This window comes from Salarias fasciatus, chromosome 11, assembly GCF_902148845.1.
Source record: "Salarias fasciatus chromosome 11, fSalaFa1.1, whole genome shotgun sequence".
Taxonomy (NCBI): domain Eukaryota; kingdom Metazoa; phylum Chordata; class Actinopteri; order Blenniiformes; family Blenniidae; genus Salarias; species Salarias fasciatus.
Genome location: NC_043755.1, coordinates 27,533,331 through 27,548,749, shown reverse-complemented (window position 1 = coordinate 27,548,749; position 15,419 = coordinate 27,533,331).

The following is a 15,419-nucleotide window of genomic DNA, read 5'->3' as shown; positions in this document are numbered from 1 at the left end:
AGCTCCGGATTTACAAATTAGCCGTACTCTCCATCCTGCTGCCATCCTTTCTGAGCCATATGGCTCAGAAACGTGGCTCCTGAATGACAGTCTGGCCTAAGAATCGATGGCTTTGATAGCAGGACTCTTAGAACCATGGAGAACATCAGGTGGCCCCAGCGAGTTTCTGCTTAGAGCCCACACAGGCCAGCCCCGAGCATCTTCCTTGGTTGCACAACACCGACCCACTGGCTCGGCCATGTCCTTCGTCTACTCCCAGAACATCCGACACGAGCCATTCTCCAGTTTGACCCAGAGGCCTCAGGCTGGAGACGACCACAAGGGAAACCTCGCACGCCGATTGGCTCGACGTCGTTGCGGGTGACCTCCACAACACGGAGCTGCTGTGGAGGATGCAGAGCAGCTGGCACAAGATCGCCAGCAATGGAAAAACCTGGTTCATCTGGTCGACTCAATGCACTGAGACGGGATACCCTGACCCTCGCTGGAGTACTAAGAAGAAGAAGACATTAACAAGCTGGCTAAATAAGCACTTTAATTTCTGTTTCAGCGTGATCATGGAGCTGCTGGCACTCTGAAGGAGACTGGCCACTCTCTAGCTCTAGAAGAATGTCTCATCTGTCAGGAGACAAAAACGAAAAGTTATCAAAAGGAGGACAGCAGCGGTTTGACACAATAAAAGGTGCTGCACAGGCACGAGACAAACTTTGTGATAGAGACAACCATCCAGCAATTGATCGGATAAAGAAACTGTCTATAACAGATGTGGAAAAACTCCAGCCCCAATGCTGAGAAGTTCAACATCCAATTGTGATAGAGACACCAATGTCTTGATTCTGCTGATCGCCTACTTCACAGAATGCCATGCCAACAAATCTGGATGAAAGCAGGGACAGCAAAGGACAGAAAGTACATCCCCATCCGTGCAGTTGTGGAAAAGCTGCAGATGGATGAAGAGGTTCTTGAGCCACTTCCAGGTTTCCATGCAGTCACTGGGAGTGACTCGACATCATACATTTCAGGGACACACGAAGAAGACCTGCTGGAATGTATTTAGACAGCACAGCCATCTACTCAAGGGGCTTGGTGAAGGTCCTGAGCTTATTGACTCCACCATCATGGATGCAGAAATGTTTTTCTGTAAATTATACGGTGCAAACAACACAAACAACATCAGTGAAGTCCGTTTGGGCCTGTTTGTTAAAGGCATGACCACAGAGAGACCCACCCACCAGAGACGCTCTGAAATTTCACATCCATCATGTTCACCTCCAGACTTCGGCTTGGCAGCAGGCCCACCTGCAGTACCCGGTGCTGCCACCCCCTAAAATATGGGATGGAAGATGGAGAACAACGTGCTTGTTCCTGAACTCATGTCGTTCCTGCAGTTCCAGATGCTGTGAGGAGCTAGTGACCTGTGCTGCACAACTGATGGAAGACGGCCCGGTGCGGCTGTAAGCCAAACCCATGCACTGCAATCCTGTCAGTGCCGAAAGTCAAGTGACACATTATATGTAATGCACTGAAGGAAAAAAAAAATATGATCACAAAGACCTGTAATGTCATTTGATTTAATCATTGCTATTTATATTTGTAATTTGTTGCCATCTTCAGTGAATTTTACTGATTACAAGGATGGGAAAATGTCTACCTGGCCTTTGATTGTCATTGCATTAATATTACTAATAGTATCATTACATCTAAACAATTGGGTGTGGGTTTTTTTGTTACATAATGCGGTGCAAAGAATGAATGGAGGTGAATGGGCCTGAACTGTTACTGCTATTTTAAGGCTCACAATAGCCTCTCACAAAGAAATAGCATACATTTCCTGTATTTAGTATTGAGATTGTTGGCTTTGGGTCCTTGATATCCCTTGATCCCACAGGGATAAAATAACTATGTAGTTTATGTGAAAATTGTGGGAAAATGTGTGTAATTTATAGTTTTAAAGAGGTTCATGTGACCTCTGTGTTTGTCAAAAAAAATGCAAATATGGGCTTAAATTAAAGGCTAGAAGGTCCCCTTTACAATGATACCAAGCAATCATATGTATGATATTAACAAATAGGAAATTAATAGCAATTTCTAACTTTGGGCGATTAATATATTAATTATGCTAATGAATCAATTATGACTAAACGGTAACTTTTACAGCTGGGCAACCGGCAGAAATGGATTCAGCACTAAAAATCATATAGAAACAATGCTTAAAATGTTTTTCCTCAAAAATGCCTACCATGTTGTTTTCTAAGGGGCTTTTTCAATTTTCGGTCCTGACTAGGTTGTTGGTTTGCTTCCCCATCTCCCACTGTCACGTGTCGCAGTGTCCTTGAGTAAGACCCTGAGCCCCGAATTGCTCCAGTGGATGGACTGAGCGCCTTCCATAGCAGACGCCTCCACTGGTGTGTGAATGGGTGTGAATGGGTGAATGTGAATTGCAGTGTAAAACGCTAAATAAGTGTAGTCCATTTACCATCATCACATACCACGCTACAAGGTGCTAGCAAGGTGAAATTCAGGCTCAGGAGTGAAGTTGTCTACTCTGGTGGTGTTTAGAGACAGTGAAGGGATTAAAATAATAGTTAAAAAAAACCAGGACATGTCAATGTATGAATTATGTATTATGTATGACCCCAGCAGTCAAAACAGCTAAACTGGCCAGGATAATAAACCTTCATTCAAAAACAGAGCAGTGACTCCTTTCATTTACTTTTTTTGCTGAATGAAATACATTCCAACGTCGGATGTCTTTAAATACATTCTGCTCAAAATGCTTCTTATTCATTGGGCGTTGGCCAGTCGGCCATGTTTCAGTTTGTTGTTTGTCTGTTTATTTGGGGTTTTTTCATTCCATTCAATTTTTTTGGTTTTTTTTTTACCTTGAACATTACATAATACAAAAGCAATAAATGATGCTACTGAAAAAGGTGTAGGACTGAAGCTCAAAGCTTATTTTGCCTACCCTTATTACAGAGAAAGAACCAAAAAAAAGTAAAACTGAGCAACTTAAGCAAAGCAACTCATTGATTTAACGATCTGACTTAGTCACAAAACAGTTTCATAACCAACCATCGTTACATACAACAAGATGAATGATGAATAATGGTCCATAACAAACAGAGAGAAAAAATCAGTCCGTGCAGTCAAGAGAGCGTTTTAAACACTCATCCTTTGTTCTGATATTCATATTGTGTTAGAGATATAATTTGAAAAAATCTTTAAAACGTGGAAGTGAACACATTTTTAAAATTTTCTTCACAGCTGTTTTACAGGTTGGGGCCTCTGGCATAAGACTATCTCTGTTTTCATAGTTTTTGTCACCTTGCCTTGTTAGTAAAGCTGTTTCCCTCTGATTATAACTGCTCTCTCTAATTTCAAACAGTGTCTCAGTATAGAAAATCACATCATTTGTATCTGTTACAGAATCTGTGCTATTTGAATTGAACTGCATCTTAAAGGTGCCGTAGGCAGGATTACCTTCGCAAGATGGCGATTTGACCCATCCAAGATGGCGATTTGAAACCCGGAGTCGTGCCCACCTCGGGGTGCCGAGCGGGGCCGGCAGTGTCGCTGCCGCCTGTGCCGGTGAGTTGATTCACCTGTGAACCTTTTCACGTCGGGCCTGGGGTCAAAGCCTTTTTTTTTAAAGAATTTGTGCCGTAGGGAGGATTACCTTCGCAAGATGGCGATTTGACCCATCCAAGATGGCGATTTGAAACCCGTAGTCGGGGCCGGCAGTGTCACGGCCGCCTGCGCCGGCGGGTTGATTCACCTGTGACCTTTTCACGGCGGGTCTGGGGTCAAAGCCTTTTTTAAAGAACTACAGTAGAAACAGACGGTGTCCTCCGGGGAGTTTTGATGATGTTATGCCCGTTGAAGCAGGTAAATATGCGGGTCTGGACTTCCTCGTGTGCGTTCACGAGAAACAAAGCTTTAAAGCTGCGCCCCCTCGACCAATCAGGATAGAGCCTCAGGGGCTCTTCTGATTGGTCAAAGATACCCGGAGCGGTCGAGATTCCTTTTCAGCTCAGAACAGAGACAGATGGAAACGCTGCGCCGTCGCGGTAGAGCAGTTATACTACACTCCTAAAGGATTATCAATGGATACTCTAACATTTAATCCAAAGAAAACACAGAAAAATTAGCATTGACTAGCAAAATCCTGCCTACAGCACCTTTAAAATTTTAGGGTTTTTAATTCAATAAACGATTTGTTATTAGGTTCAGGGTAGCTGGATCAATTCTTATTCTTCTTTTGCAACTTAAAAAATAGGAAGACTGTTTGTTTCGTGAACGTTTCCCCAGATCTCCACAGAGAACAGTCAAATGTGTATCATGACATTGTGTTGAGGTCATCCTTTGCTTTGTAAAGTACAGCATATGATTTTTGACATTTTATTTCTTACATTGTTACATTGTTTCGAACCCAGTTTACCATCAATATAGTCACACCAAGAAAGAAGGTCAGGGAGGGGGGGCTGGCGTACGCTGGGTAGCCGCCCGTGGGGGCCGGGTCTCCTGGGTTTCACGTCAGTTGGCCTCTACATTAGATCAGGTCAGCTTCAGCTTCCCCCGACATCTGTAGTGGAGGAATACTCGGAGCCAAGTGCAGAGTTGCAGTGACAGTCATTGACTCACAGGATGAACTGGCCAGGCAAGCAAGCATCGTTACGAGATCGGGACGCCAGTGGGCAGCTGACACTTCCCAAGAGGAACTTCTCAGGCTGGAACCCTTTCCTGTCTCCTCCCCACTAAGGTCTGTGTATGACACTCTGAGAGTGAACCCTTGTACAAGCTCCATGGGGAGATGGGTACCATGCTACACATCCTGTCAGGGTGTACAACAGCACTGGTCCAAGGGCGATACCGGTGGTGCCATGACACAGTGGTGAGAAACTTAGCGAAACACTGGAGCGCAAGAGGTGCAAGAAACACCAACAACACTTGCACCAACTAAATTCATAAAGGAGGAGAGAAGCCATGAGCTCAGCAACAGTATGAACCAGCCTGCTGGTAGAGAAGATAACTAACAATGTTCATTTCTGGGAACAAGCACCAAAATTGTCATGCATACTTCGTGCGGATTCACTTCAGCTCCGGTCCGACCGCCGCAGCAAATACGTTGCTGTTTTAATGACTGTAGCTGATTCCACAGCCTGCGTTCGGCTCCGTCTGGGTCCGCTCAGCTCCGCCCCGTCAGTCCAAAACAGAGCCCAGGTCTATTTTTCTCTCCGGTCCGGGCCGTCCAGGTCTCCATACGAATAAATGTCCACAGTTCAGATGCACCAAACAGGAAAGAGCTTTATACAAAATAAAATCATTTTTCTTTATTAAAAACTTTAACTGTTTTAAAGATGTTTTATTTGTCCTCACATTAATTTTCAGATATATCACGAATAGACATACCATGTTGATGAAAATATACACTTTAAAAAACCTGTAATGCCTGTAATCAAGCTATAGTGAAACGTTTCTGAATGTTTACACAGCTGCATATATGGCCCATTTGCAGGCTATTGTCCATAAATTTTGTGTTTTCTACAAAATACATATTCAGGACCATGTATGCATTTTATTCTGAATGGCCTGAATGTCAACATCCTGTCGCATGGAATTCAGCGTGTTGAAGCACAGTGTAATGGAATTTTTTATGTATTTGATGCATGTGATGGTTATCAACAATCAGTAGACTTCCCCAGCAGACGGCCCCCCTGGACTCCTGACACCAAGCAAACCCAAATGGGGGTTCTTTCCTGTTTGTCCTGTTGCATTTTGAGCAGATGTGTCTCCCCTGACCAGGCGTGATCTCTAAGAGGTGTCTGTGGTCTGTATGCTGTTCTTCTCTGATGCATCGACAGCCACAGGGGGCTGAAGTGGGTTGGGTTGTTGGAGTTTTCTGTTCCTTTGTCAACTGTTATGTTAAGTATGTGTCCCTTCCTGACTGAAGGCAGCCTCTAAGACATGTTAATGATATTAACACGTCTGCCCCTGGTCCCAAGGGGTTCAGGGCGGCAGGACAGGGTATAAATATCGGTCTGTGTCTTAGAATTTCAGAACTCACCCTGACTGAGCAGTGGTGACTTCTCTCCTGTTGCAGCTGGAATTAAAGGAATCATTAAGGAACTCATCGTTGGTGCATTTTATTAATATAATTTCCACAACAACAGCAACCATGGATGAAGAGACGCTGATTTTGGAAGTGGAGAATCATAACATTTTATATGACCCCATCATCCTTTCTACCAGATGTACAGAGAAGATGCCCGTGTGGCCCAGACTGCTCAGCTTCTGGAGGTCGACGGTCAGTAGCTCATGGCTGCTCTGCTTCTCTGGCCGGCGGAAACAGAGACGCAGCGCAGCAGAGCGGAGCGGAGGGTTCTGACGAAACGGAGCGGAGCGCAACAGAGCGCAGACGGACGCTGTGGAGTTGAGGGCTGAGGTTCTCTCCTTCAGTCCTGTGGCGTTAACAGCAGGTGCATCAACACCCAGCTGCCCCAGGCACTGGCAAACAGGTGAAGGTCATCTCTAAGCCAGAAGACTGCAGGACCCTGACCGGAGCTGGCGGTCTCCTCTACAGATGAGACGAGCTCTGAGAACGGGTGTGGAGGGACGTCCTCTTGGGGTGCACACTCCTGTTCCCATCTCTTGCTGGTTCTTGTACAGTCAAGTACGCTAAATGGTATTTAAGCTCCTGTGCAAGAAGCTTTCCATCATTAAGTTTTGGCACATTCATAAAGTCTGTTATTGAGGCTCCTCACAGTAACTTGTGTCTGAGTTCACAGGACGGGGCTTGTTTGTCACATATCAGACATGGTTGGTCTTCAAAGCTAGTTCTGCACTGCTTGGTCTGGCTGAGGTCTCACTGCTCTTCTGGTTGTCTCTGTCCAGCTTTGTGTTGTTGAACATTATGCAACAACGTTGGTGATACAGTGCCTCGTTCCTCTTCAGAGTCTTGGAAATTTCACCGCCAACATAAAGTCTGGCTGGATCCAGAACAACCGGCAACTCATCAATTGTGTGAAAGAGGGGAAAATTAGTCACCACCATAGTGTAGCCATCAGGACCTGATTTTTGATCTTTCACATGGTAAGTGGACTACACTAAACGATGTAGCGTTTTGACTCCACTTGAGCAGAGCCCAGAGTGCTTTAACTGCTAATCACATTCACCCATTCACACACCACTGTGACACAACCACTCTACCAACTGAGCCTACTAGGCCCTTTGTCTGTCTGTTAGCAACGTGGATTAGGTGGAGGTCCTACCCTGACGTCCAGTCTCGGGACCATGTAGTCACAGCCGACCAAAGTTTTATATTGAAAAGCACATTTCCTGTGAGATGCATAAGCGTAAGAATAATATTACTAAGAAAGAAATATGGTCGAGCCTTTGTGTTGACAGTAATAACGCTGTTCCCAGCAGAAGCGGTGAGTGCGAATTCATTCGCGCCACAAATGAAATCGCGCCGCGCTAGACGCTTGAGTTTTATCGCTGGTATAAATGCAAAAAACCCTCTGCGCTCGCCGCGGCATCACGTCACTCCGAGCCCTGGAGGAGGGCTATCAGGAGGACGCTGATAGGCTGTTCTGGCACGTCAACAAGCGAATTCGCTTGAATAGCTTAATTATTTCAACTCGAGCCACGAGCGAATTTTCGCTGGAAATGCTCGCAGCTTCATCGCTGCTCGCTGCTCAGGACTGAGTGACAATCGCATAATTACATTGACTTTGAATGTAATCTCATAGCAAGAAAAAGTCATGTCGTGCCCGGTGGAAACGCAGCGTAAAGCAGGTTAGTTTTGGAAGATAAGGAAAGGTTGCTTGAGCGCAGTGCAGTGTTGTATTTTAAGAACAAGCTTTTGAGCTTTGAAAGCTACATGAATTCATCAGAGCCATCTGTGGTTGGGGCATCCAAAGAGGAATCCACTTCACTGTTCTGTTTTGTTTCGTCTGAGGTTTTTCTCTGAAGAATGAAGCTGCAGGATCTTTCTTGTTACGTTCACCACTGCACTGGCTTCGACCCAAGTCTCTTGCAGTGGAATCATCATCAGAGGGTCTGAAATTCCCTTCTCAGCATCAGTCTGTCCTGCAAATGTTCCTCCTCATCTTACACCCAGTGCAGCTTGAATGTTGGCACCAGCATAGCAGAGTTCTCTCCCTGCTCCCTCTTCTCCAGAGGACCGCTCAGCCTTGTGCTCCGTGATTACAAGATGCTCTCGATGAGGGGACGACATGGGCGCTTCATGCTCTCGTCCAACAGCTCATTCATTTAACCCTGGAGCCAGTTAACCAAGAAAGATGTCCTTCTCTGCTTGGAGGATGTTTAGTCCAAAGGTCTCATCGCATCTACTAACTTGAGTATGTACCTGGAAGAGAATCGACGAAGGCCAAACTCCTCACCCACAGTGTGCAGGATCAGCTCGTCATGTCGGGGAGGGGTGACCTCAGCCGGGTCCACTTCTGCCCTGGCAGGTAGTGACAGACACTCGCTCCATGGCCAGAAAGACAGAGTCACATCTTGTCATTTGGCACAACAGAGCCCATCCCGAGCCATGTGAGCCATGCACCTGCAGAGCTCCAGACCTGAGAGAGGCTCAGGCTCCATCTGGTCCTCTGCATCTGAACTCTCACTGGCAGCAGCAACGGCTGACCGCTTCATCTTCCTTTTCACAACATCCGTCCCAAAACAGTTGAATGCCTTGTCAGCATTTGCAGCATCGTCTGTCACTTTACACACAGCCTTGTTTTGGACAACACATCATGTGCACGTGCTGCTTTAAAGCTCGGGTAGGCGATGTTGTCCAACAGCACTTTTAGTCATACTGAGTGAAATGCTCCTCGCCCCCTGGAGAAGTCAATACATTATGTGGACGGAAAAAGGTGCGGAAAAAATCTAACAACAGTAGCGGCCACAGGACAGTAAAAACTCCGACCAGTCGTAAAGCGCGGACCGCTCTTCAGGAACCAATCAAATCCCTTCGCCGTTCTACCAGCCCCCTGTGCGTTCATTTCAATGGCGTGCACTGGCCCTGGTTCAGAGCGTGCACGTTGCCAAGGAGCTCTCGGCGCTCGCGGCTCGCGTGAAAAATAGAACGAAGCGGAGTGGGCGCGCTGCGCTCCCCTGTGTGTTGTGTGCAGCAGTCAGAAAGGTGAATAACATTGGAGGCGATCACAAACTCCGTGCACGTAGCACTTCCGCGTCCAGTGCGTTTCCCCCGTAAGTAAGTAAGTAAGTAAGTAAGTAAAGTTTATTTATATAGCACCTTTCACAGACACAAAGTCACAAGGTGCTTCACAGCATACATAAATAAAACAACAATTAAATACACATACATAAATAAGCAGCACTAAAAATGTGATCAAAACAGGCCCGAAAAACTAAGCAAATGCTTGAGAGAATAAAAAAGTTTTAAGTTGTGACTTAAAAGTGTCAACAGTCACAACTGATCGAAGAGAGAGCGGGAGATCGTTCCAGAGCCTGGGAGCAACGGCCTGGAATGATCGGGCTCCTCTGGTCTTAAAGCGGGTACGCGGCACCTTTAAGAGATTCTGGTCCGCAGACCTTAAAGCCCTCGCAGGGGAGTAAGGCTGGAGCAGGTCGAGAATATAAGAGGGAGCTTGGTCGTGCAAGGCCCGAAAGGTTAAAACCAAAATCTTAAAGTTAACTCTATAAGAGACTGGCAGCCAATGAAGCTCCTTCAGAATGGGAGACATGCGGGTCCATCTGTTTGTGCGGGTCAAGATTCTTGCTGCAGAGTTTTGCACAAGTTGCAGCCTCGAAAGCTCCTTCTTATTCAGGCATGAGAACAAGCTGTTGCAGTAGTCTAAGCGCGAAGAGACAAAAGCATGAATGATGAGCTCTAAATCATTGAATGAGACCATTTTCCTAAGTTTAGAGATTTTTCTCAATTGAAAGAAACAGTTTCTCGTCAGCTGCTTGCAGTGCTGCACCAGAGACATGTCTTTATCAAAGAAAACCCCCAGGTTTCTAAGACTGGATTTGGCAGACTGCCCGAGGTCACCAAGGTACATGTGCATGTAAGCAGGTGCGTCCCGTTGGAGGTTTTAATTAATCATTAATTAATGATATTTGCTCTTCTCTCCTTGGCATCCTCTTCAAACCCAATGGGCTGGGAGCTGGGCGGAGCTAGGCAGAGCCTTGGGGAGATGCTACATTCGAATACATGCTAGTTTTCCAAGATGGCCGACCCTAGCTTTAATCCAGCGGCATGCTGGTGCTGCAGTGTCTCTTTGAAACACCAGTTTATCCAGTGGATAGTGTTGCCCTTAAATGCTTTGTTCACAGCTGACCAGCAATCTGCTGTTGTGCTCACAGTATCGACCTCAGAGACCAGAGTCTGAGCTTCATATGTTTTCTTCAAATTCCTTGTTTAGGAGTGTCTGTATTTTCTTTTTTTTCCTTGATGGTATCTTTCTGGATGGCTGCAATCCCTTAATTAAATTCATGAAAGCGGGGCTTTGCTCTTTTCTCAAAGGCTACAGGTCTCCGACGGTGTTCTCCATTCCGAGCGTGTCCGGCTGCGGCTGGGCGATGAAAGCAGCGGAGCTGCTACTGTTAGCGGGAGAAGATCTCACGGAGCTGCTGGGACGGCCGGTGCTGCCAGGTTCGCCGTTCTTCGCCCTCCAGGGCGTGGTCAGCGTTCACGGTGGGTTCTACTGGGAAGGCTCTGTGGAAATCTGGGACTCACTTGAACAAAGATGAACTGTGAAAGGGAGACGTTCACATGCACGAAAATGAAGGTGTTCTCAGTCATGTTCATCAGGTAGAAACAGAACGTTCAGCTCACGTTTGCCCAAAACATGAAGGAGTTCATGAATCACACCGGTGGACGCCCTGCCTGAGTCCTCCCTCAGCAGTCTGGCCTCACTGGACCGCAGGGGAAAAGAAAAACAGCTGAGCAAGGAAGAAAGTCCAGCAAGTTCATTTAGAACTGGCAGCTTGTTGTTCGGACCAGGAAGGATGAGGAGAAAAACAGTGAGATAATAAAACAGCCAACACATCCTGGACCGATAAGAACAAGAAATGTGGATCCGGAACTCCCAGCTTCACAGGAGGAGTCTGGAGGGAAGGCTGAGAGACAGAGGACAGACAGAAGACACAACTGCAGGACACGGAAAGGTCTGCTGAAATACCGGCATCAGCGTCTCATACTGTTCTACTCGTCTGTCCTGCTCTACTGTTCTGTGCTGTTCCATTGTTCCATATTGTTTTCCTGTTGTATATGGTTGAGTTGTTCCATACTCTTCTATTGTTCTATGCTGTTCTATTGTTACACATTGTTCTAATGGTCTATCATCTCTTCTGCAATTCAGGTTCAGGGGTGCTGCAGCTGATCCCAGCAAATGATGGATGAACTCAGGTTGCACCTGAAGAGGTCACCAGGTCATCACAGAACACACACACAGCCCTCGCAGCCTGGATTGTTCCAACTGTCCTGAAGAGCTGACGTTCCAGTGTTCCGTTGGTGAAATTCATTTAAGGTACAGTGACTCAGTGTGGAGGTCCCTCATGGTCCACCTGAACTGTCCAGGGTCTCCAATCACGTGACACTGACACGGCAATACGCCAGCGCATGTAAATCAATGAAACAGGTACATGAAGTCATTTTGCGTCTTTATTCATGCTCTTATCACGATACAGTGATTCAGTGGCCGTGTTTCCAAACCCGATGAGCTCTGAAGCGGGGCAGTCTGGGAGCACTTGTCGTCCTGAGCCCGAGCAGAGAGCGGAGCGCTCTGGATAGCCGGGGGTCATTTGGATCTCATTATAAGGAACAAGAATCATCTCCGCTCAGGCAGCACAAAAGCCCAGTGACGCATATCATTTCTGTGATTTCTAATCAGCATTATTACTCTGAAAGGTTTTCTGGCACGGCTCATTCTCCAAGGTTCAGGCTTCCTTTCAGCCCCCGCAGCGCAGGCATGCATCAGAGGGGGCGGCGGCGAGCCGGCGCCGGAGCAGGAGGCAGGTCAGTGGCCGGAGGGGAAGCCTTCACTTCAAACCTCAGAGAAACCATGACTGAAGAGTGCATCTATTTCCATTGTAATTAATCTCTGAGTGAATCAATTGTAAACCCATTTATGGCAGTTAGAAAACATTTGCAGCCTGAATGTATTCCAGGAGTGCCGTTTGCTCTGAATGCCACCACTTTAATGTAATTTCCTGAAGCCCTGTGGAGTAAGGCTCATTTTTCAGGACTCTGACACACACTTTTTTCTACAGTAAACTTTTCTATTTCTCTGCAGCCACCGCGTCTCAAATGAACGGGCAACTGATGGCTCTGCTGTTATGACTGTAGAGCTAAGCACCATTGTTGATTTATTTTTAATGAGTTTTCCAATTATGCAAGCAATAAGACCCATTAGAAGTTATCCATGACGCCGGTGTGGAGCCGGTCTGCACCGCACAGCTTCAGCTGGTGGAGGGACCCCAGTCCAGCTCCTGCACCAGCGCACACACCAGCATGTGCACATGCACACACACCAGCACGCGCACCAGCACGCGCACGAGCAGAAACATGCACACAAACCTGCACAGGAGCATTCGTGCAGCCAGTTTGTTTTTCCTCTGAAACTGTGGGCATCTGGAGGCGGTGTGACGGCCTGCTCGGTGTGTGTGTGTGTGTTTCAGCGATGGCCTGCTCGGTGTGTGTGTGTGTGTTTCGGCGACGGCCTGCTCGGTGTGTGTGTGTTTCAGCGACGGCCTGCTCGGTGTGTGTGTGTGTGTTTCAGCGATGGCCTGCTCGGTGTGTGTGTGTGTTTCAGCGATGTCCTGCTCGGTGTGTGTGTGTGTGTTTCAGCGACGGCCTGCTCGGTGTGTGTGTGTGTTTCAGCGATGGCCTGCTCGGTGTGTGTGTGTGTGTTTCGGCGACGGCCTGCTCGGTGTGTGTGTGTTTCGGCGACGGCCTGCTCGGTGTGTGTGTGTGTTTCAGCGACGGCCTGCTCGGTGTGTGTGTGTGTGTTTCAGCGATGTCCTGCTCGGTGTGTGTGTGTGTGTTTCAGCGATGGCCTGCTCGGTGTGTGTGTGTTTCAGCGACGGCCTGCTCGGTGTGTGTGTGTGTTTCAGCGATGGCCTGCTCGGTGTGTGTGTGTGTGAAGCTGGGCCGGTGTGCGGCTGGGTGTCAGGTGACAGGAGCATTAATCACGGCTGTGGGCAGACGCAGATCTATGTGGAAAGGCTTCCGTCCGCCCCGATGGGAATATTTCTCCGTCCGACGGGCGAGGCGACAGGTTGTAAATCAGTCTTTGTTTGTCGGCTCAGTGGTAAATTTCCGTCCCTGGACGTGAACGCAAAGAGACACTTATAATCACCACAATGTTTTGTTGCAGGTGCTGGGCTGGGGGGTGGCTGTGATCTGATTTACAGTCCAACTCTGAATGCGTGTGTGTTTAGTGAGCCTTTTGAAGGAACATTCTTTAATGAAGTTTGTGTTTCTTGCTTGTTATCATGTTGGTTGTTCATTGAGTGTAGTCAGAATGAACAGAAACGATCTTAAATCTGCTTGAGCAAAGCTCAAGAAATGTTCCAGGAAATACTGAGGAGCACAGCTGGACAGCATTCAAGCATCTGGCTGCTCTGCAGGACATGGAGTTCGCTCGAATCGCAAATATTAACTGGAAACAATCAACACAGTAGAGTTCTCATGAAAGAACCGTAAAAACACTGCCAGAGCAAACCCGCCCGCTTCTATGGCTGCTTTCAAACAGAGACTGTGTAAATAATCTGATTACATCTGCCTCCTCGCCCTGAGACGGACTGGCCACCTGTCTCCGCTCTGACTTCACTGAGATCCGACACTTTTCCACCTCAGACGTGAAGCTTGACTCCAGCCTCGCAGAGAGAGCTCTCCTTTTAGCTGGAACGCAGACTCACTTCGCTGACGAGGCCGACGTGGAGCTCTGGATCTGCAGAGGGATCGGACCGTGCTGGAGCGCTGCTATGAGTGCCCGTGCAGAGAACCGAAGATCTGATCAGTGTCGGCACAGTCAGTCATTCATGTGTCTGAGAATCTTCACCAGCTCACCGTCAGTTTAGAGCTTAAAACCGGCCAAAACCAAGGCAGATTTCCAGTCAGGGAGCTGTGCTTCTATACGTGCATGAGGGGCGAGCACAGCGTTCTGCAGCATTCATGACCAGAAGAGCCTTTTCAGTGACTTTCTGCCAAGTCCAGCTGTTCTGGAGCTATAAAGAACATTGGACCATTAAAATGAGTGATACGAGGAGGCTCTAGCTTCTGGAACTTCATGTTTCTGTGTTCACTCCTCTGACTTCACCCTGGTCGGAAGAAGTACTGATCAAAAGGTGAAAGGCTGAACGAGGGCGATCGCTGATCTCCGTCTTGTGTCCAAACTCCAGATTAGCTTCCATCAGATCAACAGCAGCAGTTTGCCTTCTTCAGGAAATTCACGTCACGTTAAAAGAACATCAAACACTTTGAAAAGAGTCTCCTGCTGGGAACATGCAGCGCCACTCCTCTTCTGTTCAGGGCTGCTCTGTGATTCGGTGAGTCCTGCATCCTCGTGACGGAGAGCAGGCGGAGGAATGAATCACTCTGACCTCGGGCTTCACTCTGCTCTCCATCCCGCAGTAACAAACATTTGTTGATTTGCACCGTTTCATTAGCTCGTTTGCTGGAATCCTCAGTGTGGCAGAGCGCGGTCAGCAGGATTTCCATCCGCAGAGGCAGAAGCGGCTATTTTCAGCTGCATCGTATTGATCTGGCTTGATGAACTCGTGTAGCTTCTGCCTGGAAAGAAATGCCCAGGCGGAGATATGTGGGGAGAAACCGAGCGAGAGATGAGACGGCTCTCATGTCCATTCATGAACAATCAGGCTAACAGCATGACAGAAACACACTGAGCCTTAATTTCCATGTAATTGGATACAGGCCTCTCCTGCAGATTACATTTACAGTGATTATTCTTCTCATGCGGAGGAACCAGCCAGTGTCTTTATATCCCGTTCTGAAGTCTCCTGGTCATTAACAGAGGTAAACAATGGAGAGAACAACACACTCTCTCTCACTCAGCGGAGGCGTTAATGTGGTGAGCGCCGCAGCTGCTTTCATACTGCAGGTATGTGCGGATAATAAAAATGGCCGGTGTTAAAGAAAAGTGGCGGAGACAATGGCGGCGGGTCTGCCTTTGGTTCCAGCTGCTCTCTGTCAGCGGAGTGTTGTAGCTGAGATAAGCGCCTGGCTATTATGGCTGAGGCCTGCATCCAGTCTGTCGGCGCACCTTATCTCCCCCTGCAGTAATAACCCAGCCCCACTGTCAGGCTGGACATGGATAAGGCCGCCGCCGCCGCCGCTGCAGGAGCGCTACGTGATTCAGATTCCTCCAGTATAAGGCTGAAAGACTGGGAGTCACTTCATCCACAGGGACTCACACCTCTTT